Here is a 17,539-nt window from a genome sequence, read left to right on the forward strand (position 1 = left end):
AGCACTGTTCTGCTGCTGCTTCCCACCCTGCCTGCTGGATGTTTTAGGATAAACCCTTGAACCTTCCTGCCATGACAGCCAGGGCTGTGTTTGTGTGTCCCCAAGGAGGTGATGTGTGGTGGGAAGAGCCAGGCCCCCAGTGAGCAGAAATTTTGGGAAACTGGACCAACGTGCTCAGCAATGCCTGAGCTTCTCAAACATGCCAGAAGGACATTAAATGGAATGTATTCAGTGCTAAGAATTATGGTATCTTTAGAACCTAAAGTGTATAATTAAATTATAACATCTGAGATTGGAATTGCTTTCTCACTTGTAGGGGGAAAAAATATAAGACATTTTAATAACATGTCATAAGTTTTACAGTTATTGGATTTTCAAATTGTTTACAAAAGCAATATTGTTCAATTGCATTGTTGTTTTGTTGGGGTTTTTTTTCTTCCTTAAGTCTTTTGATAAAAGGAATAAACTAACAATAATGTTCCCAGGAGGTAGAACAAAATTGCATTTCACTTTTGTTATTTGTTTAATTATCCATTTAGCCAGTCAATATATAAAACTCATTTTCAGCACATTCCTCCTCAAAGGCTCCAGCTGTAACTGCAAAGAGCTTTCAACTTTTATTTAACATTAATAACCCAAGGAAATCCTGGTGTTCAGGTACTGCAGCACCTTGCCTGCCATTCCAGGGATATGGGAAGGAAAGAACATCAGGCTGGTAATTCCCAGTTTTTAGGATTGGAAGGGAACACTGGCTCATAGTGTCCTCTTTATTTTTAATAGGGAACCACTGGGGACTCCTAAAAATCAGCAGTCCCTGATGGTTTTGCAAATCTTGAGTAGTTTGAGGGGGCTGTGACCTCTTCATTCTAAGCCTGCTGGGATTCTTTTTTCTGGCTGTTTCTCCCAGTTTGGAGGAGGAGGCCTTGCTGCAGGAGAGGGATTCTCTGAACCTGGCTGAGGTTCACACTTGAAAGGAGACCTGTGCTGGGACAGGAGCTGCTCCCATGACAGGTTTGGTTGGTTGTGTCTTGGTTTAGAGATTTAATTTGTTCATTTAATCAACAGCTTTCTTCCTATAGCAAAATGTCTGTATTTCTATAAAACCATCAGTTTCAGAAGCCTTTAAACCCATTATTTGCTTGAGAAGTTGGGCATAGCTGGAACCCCACCAAAGCACTCAGTGGTTCATCTGTGGAGATGCTCTGGTTGGAGCTGTTCCTGTTCATGGCAGAGGGTTAGACCAGGTGACCTTGAAAGGTCCCTTCCAACCCAACCATCCTGTGATTCTATAATCGATTTTATCATTCTGTAATTCTAGGATTCTGTGACTTTATGACTGATTCTATGGTTAGCAAGCACTGCATGATACTTCTGTCGGTATTTTCTCTCTTCTTTCAGTATCTCCTTCCAGAGGCTGATTCCTGCCGTGTTTGAAGCACAAATGCTGCAATCCAGGATCATCTTCCAGCCTCTCCCAAAGGCAGGGAGCTGTTTTCAGGCAGCAGCAGCACCATCCTACCCAATGCTGGGAGCTTTGCAGGACACCCCAGCGATAAAACCTTGTGTTTTGGGACTTATGGTCACATAACCCCCGCAGAGCAGCACCTGATCTGGAGACTGTGGGGAAAACAAAAACAAAGAAGTGCAAAATGGAGCCACCTTCTTTCCCAGCCTGCATCCATGGGATGAGACAAAAGAAGGATCTATTGCATCCATCCCTCTGGATGAGCAGCCTTGCTCCTCCTGCCAGCACATATCGGCTGTTAAATGCTTTCCCAGCGCTGACAGGGGGGTGAGAAGGAGCAGCGAATTCCTTTGATAAGGTCTCAGGTCATAAAGATGTTTGACTCCTCATTTGCACGTTTCTCTTGGAATCGATCAAAGCGGAAAAGCTGCAGGGTAAAAATCGATAAGGGAGAACGGGTCTATGGGAAGACGTATGGATAGAGCTGGGCAGGGGCAGGGCAATCAGTTATCGTGCTAATTGATGGCGGGATGATAACTCAGAATTGATCAGAGGCTGCCTGAGCTGATACAACTGAGTGGCCCCAGAATCCTGCTCTGGAGATCTCACTGCGGGATGCTCGGATCTGCTGCGCAGCTCCCAACCCGCGCAGCTGCGGGGCTTTAGTGACAGAGAAAAGCAGAATGCGCCTGGCTCTGGGTTAGATCCCTCAAAAAGCAGGACTCTGCTAGTCACTGCTCCCGATTTTCAGCAGATTTCCACTGCCCACTCCGCCTTGCACGGCTTGGATCCAGGGGCTGCTGCTGTATCACCCACATTCTCCTCCACTGAGAACTCCATTGGGGTTTAGAGCAACCTGTACCTCCCACCAGAGCACATCGGGCATGAATAATTCACCCTCCTGACACCCCTGTGGGCTGGAATTGGCTCTGTCCAAAGGAGAGAGGAGACTGAGGCACGGGCACAGTCCCATCCAGAGGATGGAGAAGAGCTGCAAGATGAGATCAGAGATCAGGAGCCATGTACCAAAACTTTTCCCATTTTTGCAGAGTGTTCCCAGCACTGCTGCTGTGGGATGAGACAGGAATCCATCCTCCTGCACAGGTTTGACATTCCCAGTGAGTATTTGTGGATGAAACAACTTGAACACCAGAGGGAAGCCTACAGACCCCTTTTTTCAGAAAATGTGTGATCAGATAAACCAGATTAAACCCTCGTGCTTGTTCCCTCCAGGTGGGAATTCCCATTTTTCATAGGGCAAACCGTGCTCCAATTCCCCTCCCGTGCAGCTCCTTGAAACAAATCATACTTTGGGGATCATTTCTGGAAGATCTGCCCTGAACCTGAATGGGAGGAAGGTCAAAGGCACCTCCATTGTAAAGCTCCAGCAGTGACCCCACCACAGGAACATCAGTACCAGACAACTTCCAGCACTGGGAGTTCTGAAGACCAGGTAAGAAAACAGGTCCAAGAGAGTTTAAACAAGGATCAGCCCTGGGGCACTGGGGTGGCAAGTGACCAGGCAGGTCCTTCCAGTCCTGTGTCCCTTCCCTGGCCACAGGGAGCTGCACAGAAAGGGGCTCTGCAGGTGCCCAGGTACCTTGGGCTTTTCGCTGCCCTGCAGCCAAGAAAAAGGAAAGGAAAAACAAATTTCTTGGTAACAGCTGTGTTTCCTTAACAAACAACTGTTCCCTTAAAACATCCAGGATGACGAGTTGTCAGTAATGAAGTAACATCTGTCCAATCAGTGCACTTTTTGGCAGCTCTGGAGCCTCTGAGTGAACGTTCCCTAATGCTCACCAGACACTCTCAGCACCTGCTCTGCACCCCCAGCCTCTTAGGCTGCCTCCAAACGCAGAACAGATGTGAGGGCTGAGATAAAAAGCTTCCCCAAACAATCTATCAGTCTAATGGCATTGATCAGACAAAACTATCCTGGAACATCACTTGCTTTGCTGCAGGCACCTTCCACCTTTCCTGGGCATCAACCCTGCTGTTAACCCTTGCAGGGGTGCCAGGAGGGAGTGTTGGGGTACTCAGCGCCTGGCAGGGTCCTGGTAGGGTCCACAGTCTTGTTACTATTAGTCCTGTGAACTATTATTATAAATAATAGTCCTGTTATTATATATTAATAAGTCCTGTTAATAATAATCTTGTTGATTGTTACTATTACATTATTATTATTATTATGCCTATTACAGATTTTTAGGCTCGTGTGGGATTTTTGGAGTGTCCTGTCCAGGGCCAGGAGTTTGTCTCAATGATTCTTGTGGGTCTTTTCCACCTCAGGATAATTCTGTTGATAATTCTGCTGCTGGGATTGCAGCACTTAGGGGTGGATGTGAATTCTGCCAGGCTCTGCTGGGAGCAGCAGTGGGACAGAAAGGATGCACCCATGGATGCTGAGCCTGCCCTTGGCTGGGAAAACACAAAGAAGGGCACATAAGAGAGTTGTTTTCCATGGAGGCACGGGCATGTTGTTGGCATTGCATGGCACTGGGGACACGGTGTATCCAGTGCAGCTTGTTCATGCAGGGAAGGGCAGCTGTGAAATTCATCTTCTGAGGGGCAGCTTGTCCAAAAATGCCCAAAAATGTGCAATTCACCTTCTGAGGAGCCTTTTGTTCTGTCTGCCCCAGCGCAGGGAAGAGCAGGGCTGGAAGGATGCGCTCTGCGCATCTGGAAGGAGTGTTGACTGCTGACCCAGAACTAGACAGAGCAAAAGGAATAAAATAGGCATTTATTGGAAGGATACACCTTGGGAAGTGCAAGAGCCTGTATGGGGCGACACCCAAATCAAATCCAAGATGGATCCTGGTCATGAGTTTTTACACTTTTATAAGTTTTTGTTCATCCACACACTGGGGTCAATTGTTCAACCACAGCCCCTGGCTATGAAATCTCAGCCCCCTGGCTTGCGCCCTTTCCTTCACCGTTGTTTCTGCTTTTTGGGTACCAGTTGTCATAGATTCTCTAGCTAGAAAGGAATTGTTTTGTCTAACTACTCCGTGAAGGGCCGGGAGCGGGGCCGAGCCGAGCCGGGCTGCGCTGAGGGCCCGCGGCCACGGGAGGGCGCGCGGAGCCCGGGAACGGGCATGAGGGAGCGGCCGTGAGGGAACGGCCCGTAAAGGGAACGGCCCGTAAAGGGAACGGGCGTGAGGGAACGGCCCGTAAAAGGAACGGGCGTGAAGGAACGGGCGCGAGGGAGCGGCCCGTAAAGGGAACGGGCGTGAAGGAACGGGCGCGAGGGAGCGGCCCGTAAAGGGAACGGGCGTGAAGGAACGGGCGCGAGGGAGCGGCCGTGAGGGAACGGCCCGTAAAGGGAACGGGCGTGAAGGGAACGGGCGTGAGGGAACAGCCCGTAAAGGGAACGTCCCGTAAAGGGAACGGGTGTGAGGGAACGGCCCGTAAAGGGAACGGGCGTGAAGGAACGGCCCGTAAAGGGAACGGCCCGTAAAGGGAACGGGTGTGAGGGAACGGCCCGTAAAGGGAACGGGCGTGAAGGAACGGCCCGTAAAGGGAACGGCCCGTAAAGGGAACGGGCGTGAGGGAACAGCCCGTAAAGGGAACGGCCCGTAAAGAGAACGGGCGTGAGGGAACGGCCCGTAAAGGGAACGGCCCGTAAAGGGAACGGGCGTGAGGGAGCAGCCCGTAAAGGGAACGGGCGTGAAGGAACGGCCCGTGAAGGGAACAGCCCGTGAAGGGAACGGCCCGTAAAGGGAACGGGCGTGAGGGAACGGCCCGTGAGGGAGCGGCGGCATCGGGCCGGGCTTCCACAGAGCCCCGTGTCTTTCGGCTTTGGCTTCTCTGCTGCTTTAGGAGCAGCTGAACCATGAAGGGTTATGTTGGAGGGAGCCTGAAGTCCCTGCAGTGCCACATCTTGCTGTGGTGTTTTCGTTGTGCCAGGCTGCTCCATCCTCTCCTTGGGCACTGCCAGGGATCCAGGGACAGCCACAGCTTCTCTGGGAATTCCAGCCCAGTATCCTCCCCATAGTCCCAGCCAGGAATTCCTTTCCAATATCCGTCTAAATCTCTCCTTTCCCAGTGGGAAGCCATTCCCTGTGTCCTATCCCTCCATCCCTGGTCCCAAATCCCTCTCCAGCTTTCCTGGAGCTCCTTTAGGTACTGGAAGAGGCTCTAAAGATTCTCTGGAAGCTTCTCTGTTGGCTTCTTTCTTCGTGCTCACAGTTCTTTATACCTAACATAAGTTATTTAAACCTAGGGCACTTGTACAAATGAAATAAATTAATTGATAAGAAGCCAGAGCATAAATGGGCACACCTGCCTTTTAAAACTCATGGGAGTTCACTGACACATTCCAGCTCAGAGCACACCTGTGGACATACTGTGATACCTTTAGAGCTGGCAGGAAATTTTATATCAAAGTTAAATATCCTGCCTGAGATCTGGGACAGGGATTGCCCTCACAGACTGGCAGCAGAGCATCTCCCACATCTGCCATGATTCCAGCTACTCTGGCAACAAAAACCTGGATTTGTTGTCCCTTAAAGACAAAGCCAAGATGAATTAGCAGAGGTGGAGGGTGAAAGGCTTGTCTGCAGGCTCTGGAGTCAAATAGAGGGGTCTCAGCTCATTTTGCATGAAGTGCAGCCAACTGTAGCCTCAGCATCAGGGCTCAGGGCCATTGAGTTTATGTACATTGATTTCACACCTTCCCTCTCCACAGTCCTCTCATGCAGACAAATTTAAGGCCCAGCAGAGAAGGAACATCCTTAGCTGGAAAAATCAACTGTGGCAAATTCGTGATTAAAGTCAATCTTCCGTGCACCTTTGTTTTACTGGGTGTTGTAAGAGATTAGACATTTATTTTATCCAGCTGGATTTTCACCCTGGGCACGCTGAGTTTTCCACAGGATGGATCAAACAGGAGGGAGGTTGCTGTGCTTTGCTCTCCTGAAGCCCAGTCCCACCAGCTGCATTCCAGATCCCTGGAAATACAGACCCATGCAGAGGATGCTGGGCAGGGATTCCTATATTTCTTTTTTTAGGCTGGAAATTGGAAACCAGTTGGAATTGGAATAATTTTATTTTGGGGAAAATCAATTGGCTGTGCAGGCACGTTTAGCTGAAGTGGGGGATATTGGTCCAATGTTACAGCAATGAGGGGAGCACCTCACCCCCAATTTCTGGTGCTGTTTCTGGAGCTGGGGCCTCTTTTCTTTCTGGTTTGGTTGATCTGGGTGTCCCTGGGCTCTCCACAGCAAACATCAGCTTGCAGCTCCTCTACTCTTTCTTCTTGCCCTATGCTGCAACCTGAAACAAGTCATTGCTTTTAACCCAGGAAAAAATACAATGTGTATTGTTTCCTGCATCCTCTCCAGTCCCCATTCTCTTTCCTTATTCCAGCACAGTTAATCCCATTTATAAATTTGGCAAATTTATACATCAGGGCATTTCAGACACCAGCCAGAGCTGGTTTTGTTTGCAGCAGTGAGATTCTGGGCACTGTTCAAGAAGCATCTCTGAGCTGTGGGTCCAGAAGTGGGTACTGCTGGTATCAGCTGGGCCCATCCTTTGGGAAAAGCCTGACCTATCCCAGTTCTCCTGCAGGAGAGCCACAGGACACCTCTGAGCTTTTTTTATCCCACTGGAGGAGTGCAGCTCCAGCTGTGAGCTGGATGAGGCATCTCCTTCCAGGCTTTGTTTGGATGAAGCAGCTCCCAGCTGCAGTGTTTGATCTTTTCCAGGACTGAGGAGATAAGAGCAGGATCCTCAGGGAGCTGGGAAATCCTCCCTGCTCTGCAGAGTGAGGTGAATACTCTGTGCAGGGACCCTCAGGGGAGGGGTTGCTTTTCTTACAGTCCCATAAATCACAGCTCCAAGGCTGCTCTGTCAGAAGGGAAAAGCAGAGAAGGGTCAGTGGGGCAGCTTTTAACCTTGGATCACCTGGAGAGCTGGGAGTGTGCCCTGGAGTGGCAGAGCTGGGGCTGTGTGTGCCAGTGTGGGACCCGTTCCTTCATTTGTAATTGGCAATTAAGAGCAGAGCAGGTCAAGGAAAATGTCTACAAAGTCATCACACCTTCCCCTAGAATAAATCTTCTCCCTTGCTAAGAAAGAGAGAAGAAAGAGGAAGAAGAGGTGGCTTAGGGGAAGAAGAATATTCTGGAGTAAGGAATGCCCAGCTTGGCACCACTGTGAGCACCACAGAGCATCCTCCTCATTCACAACCATCTGCATTGGGGAAAACAGTGATCAAAACTCCTGCAGACATCATGGCCTTTGTTCTGTGTATCCCACAAAAATGTGCTTTTATCCTGGAATAACGGGGGAGAAAATCTGTGGTTTCATCCTTGGCATCTACCCAAGGGATAAAAAGCCCCTTATCTCTCATACCCATAAATGGCTGCTTTTCTTAGGGCTTTGGGAGCAGCCTGACCTGCTTAGGGGTGACTCATTCAGCCAGGGCAGCAGGAATTCCTCCTGAAAGGTGTCCTTCCCTCAATCTGCTTTTTGCTGTGTGAGTAACAGGGAACCTCAGCTCTCTGTTATTAATATGCCATCAGACCATATGCTCTCAGCCTCAGCCCATATGTATTTTTGAAAAGAACCACCTGTGAGTAATTCTGCCTCCTCAGAGGAGTGAGTAAAATCGGCTTTGCTGTGTGTGTGCTGTGAAGGGGAAGGAGGACATCAGGTTTTTAGGGAGTTTGTAGGAATTTCGCTGCCTTTGGGCCCTCCCTGCTGTGCTTGGGGGGTTACCTGCTCCGTGTGCCACCAGCTGTGCCACCTCAGCCCTGCCCAGAGCAGCCCTGAAGAAGAGGCTGCTGTTGCTTTGCGGGGAATGGAGGCTCCTGCTGCTCTCAGGTTATTTGAGCAGCTGCCCCGCTGGGATTTCAGCGCTGCCGGTGACTCACCTCCGCTGCCAAGGACAAAGCACAGAGCCAGGGGGGATGCCAAGGGTGAGAGCTGCCCTGTCAGGGGTTACCCCAGACAGGCACAGCTGTGTGCCTCAGCCACAGGCTCCTTTCTATTTACCTCTGCTTTTAAAGGATGTCAGCTGCAGCTTTGCAGGGCTCTCAGAGCCTCTCACCCACTGCAGCCCTAAAGGGTATCCCAAAGACAGCTGAAAATCCCCCATTATCTGAGGGTTAAATCCCAGCCTGAGCTGCTGGGGATGGACAGACCCATCCAGAGGGGCAGCTGCCCTTTGGAAAGAAACTTCACCTTTCTGGTTTCAGGGCAGCCAAGGCGTTATAGCCACAGTGACCACGGGCCAGTGAAAGTCTGGAAGTAGCTATTGTTTGCAGATGCAGGAGAAAATATTTGCTAAGCACGTAATGAATCAGTGTTTTAAGGGATTGAAACCACATGCCTGTGTGGCTGATGTGTGGATTTCTTCACGGTAAAATGTTAATGAAAAACTTTTGGGCAAGGCAGTTCCAGTAAGCCATATAGCCCGAGCCTGTGTGAGGCTGGGAATGCAGGAGAGAGGGGCAGATTTAAAAACAAAAATGCTGAGAGTACAACAGAGTTGTTTCCCATCCCTTTCACACCCTGCCCGTGCTCTCCTCATTCCCCTGGCACACAGGTGGCAAAGGCCAGGGTAATTCCTGTCCCTTGCAGGGCACTGCAGGAGGGAAGTGCGTGCATGTGGAAACCCGGCACCTTGGATCCCTCCCCTCTGTCTGAGCAGCCTGGCTGGAACTCACAGAGGCTTTTCTCCCTAGCAGACGGAAAATATTCCTCATGGAGCCCTGGGATTTGACTGACACAACAATAATGTTCTCTCTAAGTGTATGGGGCAGCCAGGTGAGAGAGGCTGTGCTGGGGATGCCCTGACTCCAGCTCCTGGCCCCGGCTGGAGGCTTCCAAGCACACCATGCTTTCCAAGTGGGATTGCACCTGAAGATTTGCACCTTTTCAGCCTGGAAGGAGCGGCCAGAGTGACAGTGCCTTTCTGAGGCTGTGCTGCAGCCAGTGCCCAGGTATTTTTCACCACAGTGTGGTTTTGAGGGGTTAAAACTGCCCAGGAGTTACACCCCAGCTTTTATCAGGGCTGCAGATTGGGGTTTAGGAGGAAAACCAAGCTTTTGGGCAAGTTGTTGGATTTGGATGCTCACTGCATCTGGTCAGAGGAGTCATTCAGAAAATCAGCAACCCCAGATGTGCTCCTCTGCTCCCAGCACACAGTCCCAGTTCAAAGGGATGTGGTGCCAGGGATGTCACTGGTGCTGTAGGGACAACAGCATCACCAGCAGGCACTGAGCTCCCAGCCACCCACCAAATGCCAATTTGGCAGGAATAAGGCAAATTGCTCCTTCCTTGTGCCATCAGGGCACTTAGCAAAATCATAGAATGGTTAAGTTTGAAAAAGAGCTCCAAAGATCACACAGTCCAACCAAGTCCTTCAGTGTATGTTTAGCACCAAGTCTACTCAAGATTCAGTTAAGCACAATTGTTTATTTTGGTGCCTCAGTGTGGCTCAGGCACCAGATGCAGTTGCTGTGTGTGCCATTCCCTTTTAGCCTGCTTTCCTCTCTATCATTTAGGCTGCAAATGCCTGCCCAACCCCATTCTGCTCCAGCTGCAAAGCTTCACTCCTGCTCTTAAGAGAAATTAAGAGGTTGTACGTTGTGCAAACAGATTGTGCCATGTGTGGGATGAGAGTTTCATTCATTCATTTAGAAAAAAGAAAGGGAAAAGCAAAAGAGACCAGTCCAACTGAGAAAACAGAAATTGGGAAATAAAATTTGAGTGAAGATAATTTCAGGCCTACTGGGGTTATGCATCATGTGTCAGGGTTTGGAAGGGAAATGGGCTTATCAGATCCTTTGCCTTTTGTACAGATAAAGGAAATATTTCCTTACAGAAGAACACCATAAAGTCTGGCACCAAAAGTCTGTGTTGGCTTGGTGGCAAGAGTACAGTGTGGGGGTTTGGTCCATAAATGGTGAAAATCCATATTCCCAAGCAGAGAAGCTGTACAAGGCAAAGTTTCCAGAGCAGACCTGACCTTTGTTTATGAATCACTTAAATCATACATTTAATGTAATGCAGAAGGATTAACCCAGTACAGATTTTTGAAAGGAAGCTTTAGGAAGATCACACTCATACACTGTGGGATTTTATAGAGCAATGCCTCGATTTAATCTATGTGGAAGCTATTGTTTAAGCTGTTAAATTCCATAGGATTTCTCACGGGATTGAGGATGAGTGAGAGGTGGGCAGACAGCTGATGAGCAACGCTGACTATTCCAGCTGCTGTTTTCTCTTCAAGGCCTCTCTTCAGTGGGGACAGTCTTAAATGTCACCCCTCGACCATGGAACAGCAATGCTTCCAGGTCCCCTTTCCTGGTGATCTCATGTCTCCACCAGGGAGCCCTTAATTACAAATCCCAGGAGCAGCAAGGGGGGTGCATGCCCCCATCCCTGCAGCCCCCCTGCAGCAGGGGCTGTGCTCTGCTCCCTCTGCTCCTGCCCAGCCTGTTTACAGCAGCCTCCCTGCACCAGCGGTCAGAGCAAAGGGAGGAGCGGGGTTTTGGCTTTAGGGCTCAGCACCAAAAATAAAACTCTCAGCTGAAAGCCAGGCAGAGCTGGGAACCTTGAGCGAGGCTCCCGCCCAAGCAGCCAGACGAGCTTCCTCGGGTGGAAAATTAGAGATGGGCACTGAGCAGGCGTGGGCGGAGGGGCGCTGGTGAGGGACTGACAGCAGCCCAGGCTGCCCTGACACAGACACGTCTGGGGCTCCTGTCAGCAGAGCCCTGCACTGCTGTGGGCAGGCTGGAGGGAGAGCCATGGGGGTGCTTATGGAGTCTGTGCTGCTGGCTGGACCAAACATCTCTGAGGGTGGGAGGCCCTGGCACAGGGTGCCCAGAGAAGCTGGGGCTGTCCCTGGATCCCTGGGAGTGTCCAGGCTTGGAGCAACCTGGCATAGTGGAAGGTGTGGAAAATGATGGGCTTTAAGGTCCTTCCAATTAAAACCATTCTGGGGTCAATCTCCCACAGCCTCAGGCTGTGCTCTGTGTAGTCTGCCTAAAGTCAACCTCTTTCCTGACCCATATTGATTTGATTTTGGCACCTGGCCTTTGCCACCTCTGCTTGGAAATGGTGCTCTAAGATCATTTGGTGTCAGCAGCTTACCAGGTGACAGCAGGTGTGTGTCTCTGCTCAGATGTGTCCCCAGGATTCTGCCCCTCCATCTATTTCTTCTGTTGGCCCAAGAAATACACACAGCTTTTGGAAGCCCACAGAGTGACTCTCCAAATTCATATTTGCAGAAAGACATTAATGTTTGCCTGTGGTGTCAGAACAAGATAAGTGTCTGTGCAATTAAGAAACAGCTGTTGTTGGCAGCTTGCCCCAACCAGTCTCAACAAGGAGCAAGACAGGTAGCCTGGTTTTATCAGACTCTGGGATCCCTTTCCAACCACCCCAGTGTGTTCCCAGCAAGACAATGAACCAAGCATTTCTGTTGGGCTGTAGGAATGTCCCCTTGGTTTGGGGCCAAAACACAAGATTGAGTTGTTCTGAGACAGAATACACTGTGGCCAGGGCAGTGTGTTTCCCCAAACAACACCTGGCAGCAGGGATTCCAAACAATGCTGAAACCAAGCCAAGCTAAAGATTTGCTGGAGCTGATAGTGATGCCAAACGAGGACAGGTGTGGCCATATTTCCAAAATTGCCCACGGCCAGTGTTTCAGGAACTTGGCAGCACCTGCCTGGGACAGATTTTCTAAGGAGGTCAGCACCCAAGATGAGGAGCCAGCGTGAAAACCTGTCCCAGAATCTCTAGCTGAGAAATACATACCTGGAGGCTGGCACAAATGTTTCCCCACTGCAGCAGAGCAAGAAGAGCTCAGACCCTTCTGCAGCCCCTGGACACAGCCTGGCAGTGCTAATGACCTCTCCTATCCCAGCCAGAGGTGAGTGAGGAATCTCTTTGAGTTATCCTTGACTCAGCTCATGGTCTGACAGCAATTTCTGGCACTTCTTGAAAAATACCTGTGCAATTCTTTTTTTTTTTTTTTTTTCTTTCTCTCTCTTTACTTTTTATCTTTTCTTTCATTCTTGATTTTTTCTGTAGTTGACTTTAATTTCCAAAGGGTTATTGTGTTGTGTCATGTGTGTCCTGCTGTCCCTACCAGGGCTCAGGCAGGGTTGCAGCTCCTCTGAGCCAGAGCAGGATGCCCTGAATGAAGAGATGCCTCCAAACCAACTCTGTCCAGCCTTGGGAGAGGTGGGAGTTGGATCCCAGCTCTTGCCATGGTTCATATTGGACTCAACCAAACCCAGACACCCATAAATTCTGGGAAAGTCTGGTTCTGAACTCTGTGGCTTGGACTCTTCTTTAATTACAGGTCACTGCTAAAGCTGGTTGGAAAATGTTAAATATATTCTCTGCAAAAATGGTTCTGCCGTTAAAATTTTTTCACAGATTTTTTGTTCTTTGATTCTTGTAACTTTTTATTGAGGGCTCACATACATTGAGCTGTCAGTTTTTCCACTGAGCTTCCGTTTTTCCAACAGAGGAACAGATTAAGTGACAGAAAATCAAAACCCTCCTCATGTGCATTTTTGTCCGAAAACTTGGAAAATTCCAACCAAAACAAAGAAGAACTTTAGCCAAGAGCCATTTTTGTCAATGGAGTGCTGTGTGAGAAGCCAAATTGAAACCAGCCCTGGACACAAAGCTGAACTGGCTGCATCCACAAAGGGCTGTGGGAAGCAGTTATCCCCAGCACTGGCTGCTCCCTAATGCTGTGCCCAGCGTGTTGTCCTTGCTGAGAAACCCCACTGTGCAGCTGGAGGGGCTGCAGGAATCCCAGCAGGGATTAACCCTGTGGATGTGGCACTTGGGGACACGGCTCAGTGCTGGGGCAATGGCTGTGGAGGGCTTTTCCAACTCGGTGATTCTGTTGTGTTCTCTGCCAGATCCTCCCAGCCCATGCCCCTGGCTGCCATCTCCACTCTTTCCCTGTCTTTAAGGGAGAAGATTTTTCTCTGTTTGCTGGAGAAAGTGCAGGTGGTGCCGTGGGCAGGACGATGATCCAAAGGGACGGGAAGCGAAGGGTGTGGAGGGAGAATTTCTGCAGCGCGTCAGTGGAAAAAAAATAAATTAAAAATTAAAGAAAGAAAGCCAAGTGTCTTAAGCAATGGTGCTTCCTGCAGAGCCAAACAACACTGAGGACAACCACCTTTGGGAATTGATGATGTAGAAGAGCTCTTCTACCAGGAGAGGAAGTGAGGAAGTGGGAGGAAGCAAGTCAGCAAGGCAGGCCAATGGTGCTGAGCAGCCTGGCCCATTGAAGTCTGCATTTTATTATTAGAACCCTTATTATTTGTATTGTGGCAGCATCAAGTGGCCCCAACTGGAAGAGAGGCTCATTGTACAAGGCACTAAACAAACATGGAATAACAGGCACTCCCTTCCCTGTGGGATTTGCTGGCAGAGAAGACACACAGAGGACCAGAGCGGACAGGAAATTGTCATTAAGGGCATTTATTGTGAGTGTAACTGCTAAGGACAGTCTCCCATCACCCCTATTCCCATGGAGGGCCTGTTCCAAACCCTGGTGGAGTCAGTGGAAGTGTGGACACAACTCAAACCAACATTAACTTTTGCTCCCTTCCTGCCTGTCTGTTCCCACAGCTCCTTGATATGCAACAGTTCTGGTTTCCAGTCAGCCCTGGCTGGATACAGATGCAGCCTTGAGACGGGAGGGACACATCCACACTCCTCCTGGAGATGGCAAATCTAATTTTAGGTTTGTCAGCCTTGGTTAAGTCCTTTTAAAGACTGACCCAGGAGGGAAAAGCCAAGTGTGCAGCTGTGCAGAGGCCACGCACAAGGACCACGAGGCTCTGATTTCCCTGGCCTTCAGCTTTATGAACTGGGGATTACTGCAGCAGCCTTGGAAGGGAAACTTGAGATACATCCAAGGTTGACAGATCTCCCTGGATTAAGGTCACTTGCTTTAAAAATCAATTTTTTTTCCACATATGTAAGTGGCTGGGACTCCCTGTGTGCATCTCCAAGGGAAGTGGGGCAGGAAAGCATATTTTCCAGGGACTCCAATCCTGAAAGACTGTCCTTGTGCTGCCAGATGTGTGATAAATAATATTTCCAATTTACCCCATTTTTCATGCTTTTATTTTAGTCCATCTGACTGGGACCAGAAGTCCAGGCCTGGCAGATGATGAGCACTTTGAAATCCATTTGAAACAATGGGGGCTGCCAGAGGGAACAGTTGCAGTGGATGGTGCTTAAGGCAGGCATCATTCTCTGCTTCCAAAATCTTAGTGGGCCACAGCAGCAGATTCCTTTCCTGTCCATAATCTGGCTGCTCTTGGACTCACCCAGATGATTGGATATTCCCAATGCTCCTGCTGGGCCAAAAAGTCTCTGCACAACCCTGCTGAAAAAAGTAAAATCTAGTGCTCCAGCACTGCTCCCTGTGCAACAAGTGGGAGTTTTGCCATTTGCCACGGGCAGGATCAAGGCTGTTGTTGATGGAAGTGGAACAGAACTACTCAAATCTCAAGGAGAAATGAAATGAACTCCATCCTGTGTCACTGAGTGCTGAGTGAGGGGCCTTCATCTGTGTGTGGAGCACGTCCAGGGGTCCATTGCCCACCGGTGTCCCCAGAGAGGTGACAAAGAGCAGCAAACACAGCAGCTTGTGCCCAGGTTTGTGGCAGCTCTGAGAACAGGAAACTCTCTAGACAATTGTTCAGAGAGGTGTAGGCAGGGCACCATTTGTGGGCAGAGACTGAAAAGCAAGAAATCTGCTCCAGCCCAAAGTGACCCCAACTCTTTTTGTTGTGTGCAAGGTGTCTTACCTTGTCTCTGATCTCAACAATGCTTCTTTTTTCAGAGAAATACTTATTTTGGCACTTAAGCATCAAAATCAAGCAGCCAAATTGTCAAAAGTGGAAGTGCCCTGAGAAGGGAGGATGCTCCCTGAGTCTGAGCTCCTGTGCCCCTGTTATGGTGTTACTCTGCCTCTGCAGAGTTTTCCTCCTGGAGCTCCTGTCTCTTGCCATGTACCAACTTGCTCAGTGAACCATTATTCACCCTCTTTTCTTCCTGGTTGTGCAATGTGAGCCCCCGTGCCTCACTTGCTGCTCACTATTCAAATCCTGCTCCCAACACAGAATTATTCATTTCCTTGGGAGTGCTCTTGGGGCACTGATGACAGGCAGTAGCAAATTTTATTCTTCACATTCCCCTGTGAGGTGTGGGGGTGGCATTTGCTTGGGTTCTAGATGACATTTGAGGCAGAGAGAAATCACGTTGAAGGGTATTCAGCAGCTCTGGGTCTGGATGTGTGAGCAACCACGGCCCCTTCTTAAATCCCCACTGTCTTCAGATCCCCTCAGGAACTTGCTGAATGCAGAATGCATATTTAGTGATGATCTGGGAATCTTTCATCCAACTGACTTGCCTAATTCTGCTCAAAAATTCTGTGGTGGAGGCAAGGATTTTACAGACATTTTTCCCAGGTTGGTTTCAGCTGCATTAACTGCTTCTCTTTGTGATTTCCTCCTTAATTCACTACATGCTTCCCATCTCCTGCAGCAAATGGAGCAGGAGCTATCAGGTTATAGCTTCCATCACCTTTATTCACCCCTTAATAAGGTCTTGCCTGCATGCTGATAGAAAGTGAAGACAAGGACGTGGCAATAAAATCTGTGATGAATGTTTTTGTGGGGGTCAAGTAAATTGACAGACAGGTCATCAGGTCTGTGTCTTCTCTGGTTCCTTCCAGAATGGTTTCACTTGAATTAATTTAAATCAAAAGAGTAAATAAAACCTCAAGGAAAACCAGACTATGGCAAGCCTTGGACATGAAATTTTCAGCTCAAGTGATGAAAGTTTGGCAAAGATTTCAGCAAGGCTTGGCATCAGGGCAGAGCTGCAGCCCCAGCTCTGAGAGCCATGTTTGACTGCTGGAGTGACCTCATAGGGTTTTGCAATCAAAGAAAGTGAGATGAGACAGTGATATTAAAGGTATTAAATCATTAAAGATTGCAGAAGTGGTAATCTTTGGTTCAAAGGCTGGTGAAGATGCTGGAGATAGGGCTGAGCACTGCATCCATCAGTTGGGACACAGCCATGCCTGGGGCTCTTGGCCTCTACAGCACTGAGATTCCCCAAGAGAAAGCTGGGCTGAGCCTCTGCAGCTCTTTCATTTCTTATGATGGATTTCTGGGTGTGGAAGTAGTTTATAACTAAAATGGAATCCCTCCCATGCAGCTTTTAAAAATAAACAGGCCTTAAAGGGAAAGCTCTGCTTTGGCAGAAGTGGGGCTGGCTTGAGTCAGGGACCCTGTTGTGATCACTGAAGTGAGGGGGCAGGAAAGGAAATGTGGGAAAAGCTCTGCCTTGAAAAAGGGAGTGAGTGTTGAACATGGGGGAAGGGGAGCACTCCAGTAAAGCAGGAAATGCTCAGGAGATGCTGGTGATGTGCCTTGGCTGTGTGCACCTGCAAAAACCAGGGAAAAGCTGGGACACAAAACTGGGATGTGCTCAGAGGGCAAAGGTTCTCCAGCTTCAGGATTTATCAGTGTGGGGCTAAACTCCTTACCAAGCCTAAAGCAATGGCTCTCTTGCTAGTGAAAAGTGCTAATCACAGATCTCCTTGATCCTGCAGATCCCAAAATAATGGAATAACCCCTTCAAGGCTCTTCTGTTCTCCTCTCTGGATGGGCAAACCTGCCTGGTTCAGCTTTGCATCAGCACAGCTCTTCCCTCAGCACATCCTTTGGGACAGGTAGGATTAATATCCAACAGCTCCTTTTAATTGCTGGGCAATAGGGAAATTTTCACCACTGGATATATATTACTGTTAAACTGTTCCTCTAAAAAGTCTCCTGTTTAGAGAACAAAGTAACAGCCATCCCTTAATCTAATATATTTAAACATCATGATAAAAGTCCTCTCTGGGGAATTTGACAACACACTATTCTACCAACATTATAATGGATGGTTTTCTTCTTTTAAATGCCTTGCCATTAAAGTTTAACGAGCAATACTTACTTTCATTCTAAACTTATTTTTCTCCTTGACAGATTGGATACTTACTTTGGATTTGTTAACATTGCTGGTCAT

General features: G+C 48.9%; 2 long non-coding RNA genes across 2 annotated transcripts in view; both read left to right on the top strand.

The window, feature by feature from the left end:
* Positions 1-2,129, top strand: part of LOC306807814 — a 43,321-nt gene extending 41,192 nt beyond the window's left edge. The window contains exon 3 of the long non-coding RNA XR_013775821.1: positions 1,399-2,129. This is a non-coding gene — a long non-coding RNA (uncharacterized lncRNA). The remainder of the gene's footprint in view (positions 1-1,398) is intronic.
* A 95-nt stretch (positions 2,130-2,224) lies between these two features.
* Positions 2,225-9,693, top strand: LOC306807816. Its single transcript, XR_013775823.1, has 3 exons — positions 2,225-2,583; positions 2,699-2,918; positions 9,154-9,693. It is a non-coding gene; the product is annotated as an uncharacterized lncRNA (long non-coding RNA).
* The last annotated feature ends 7,846 nt before the right edge of the window (positions 9,694-17,539 follow it).

The sequence above is a fragment of the Erithacus rubecula genome (assembly GCF_903797595.1).
Source record: "Erithacus rubecula genome assembly, chromosome: 14".
Taxonomy (NCBI): Eukaryota; Metazoa; Chordata; class Aves; order Passeriformes; family Muscicapidae; genus Erithacus; species Erithacus rubecula.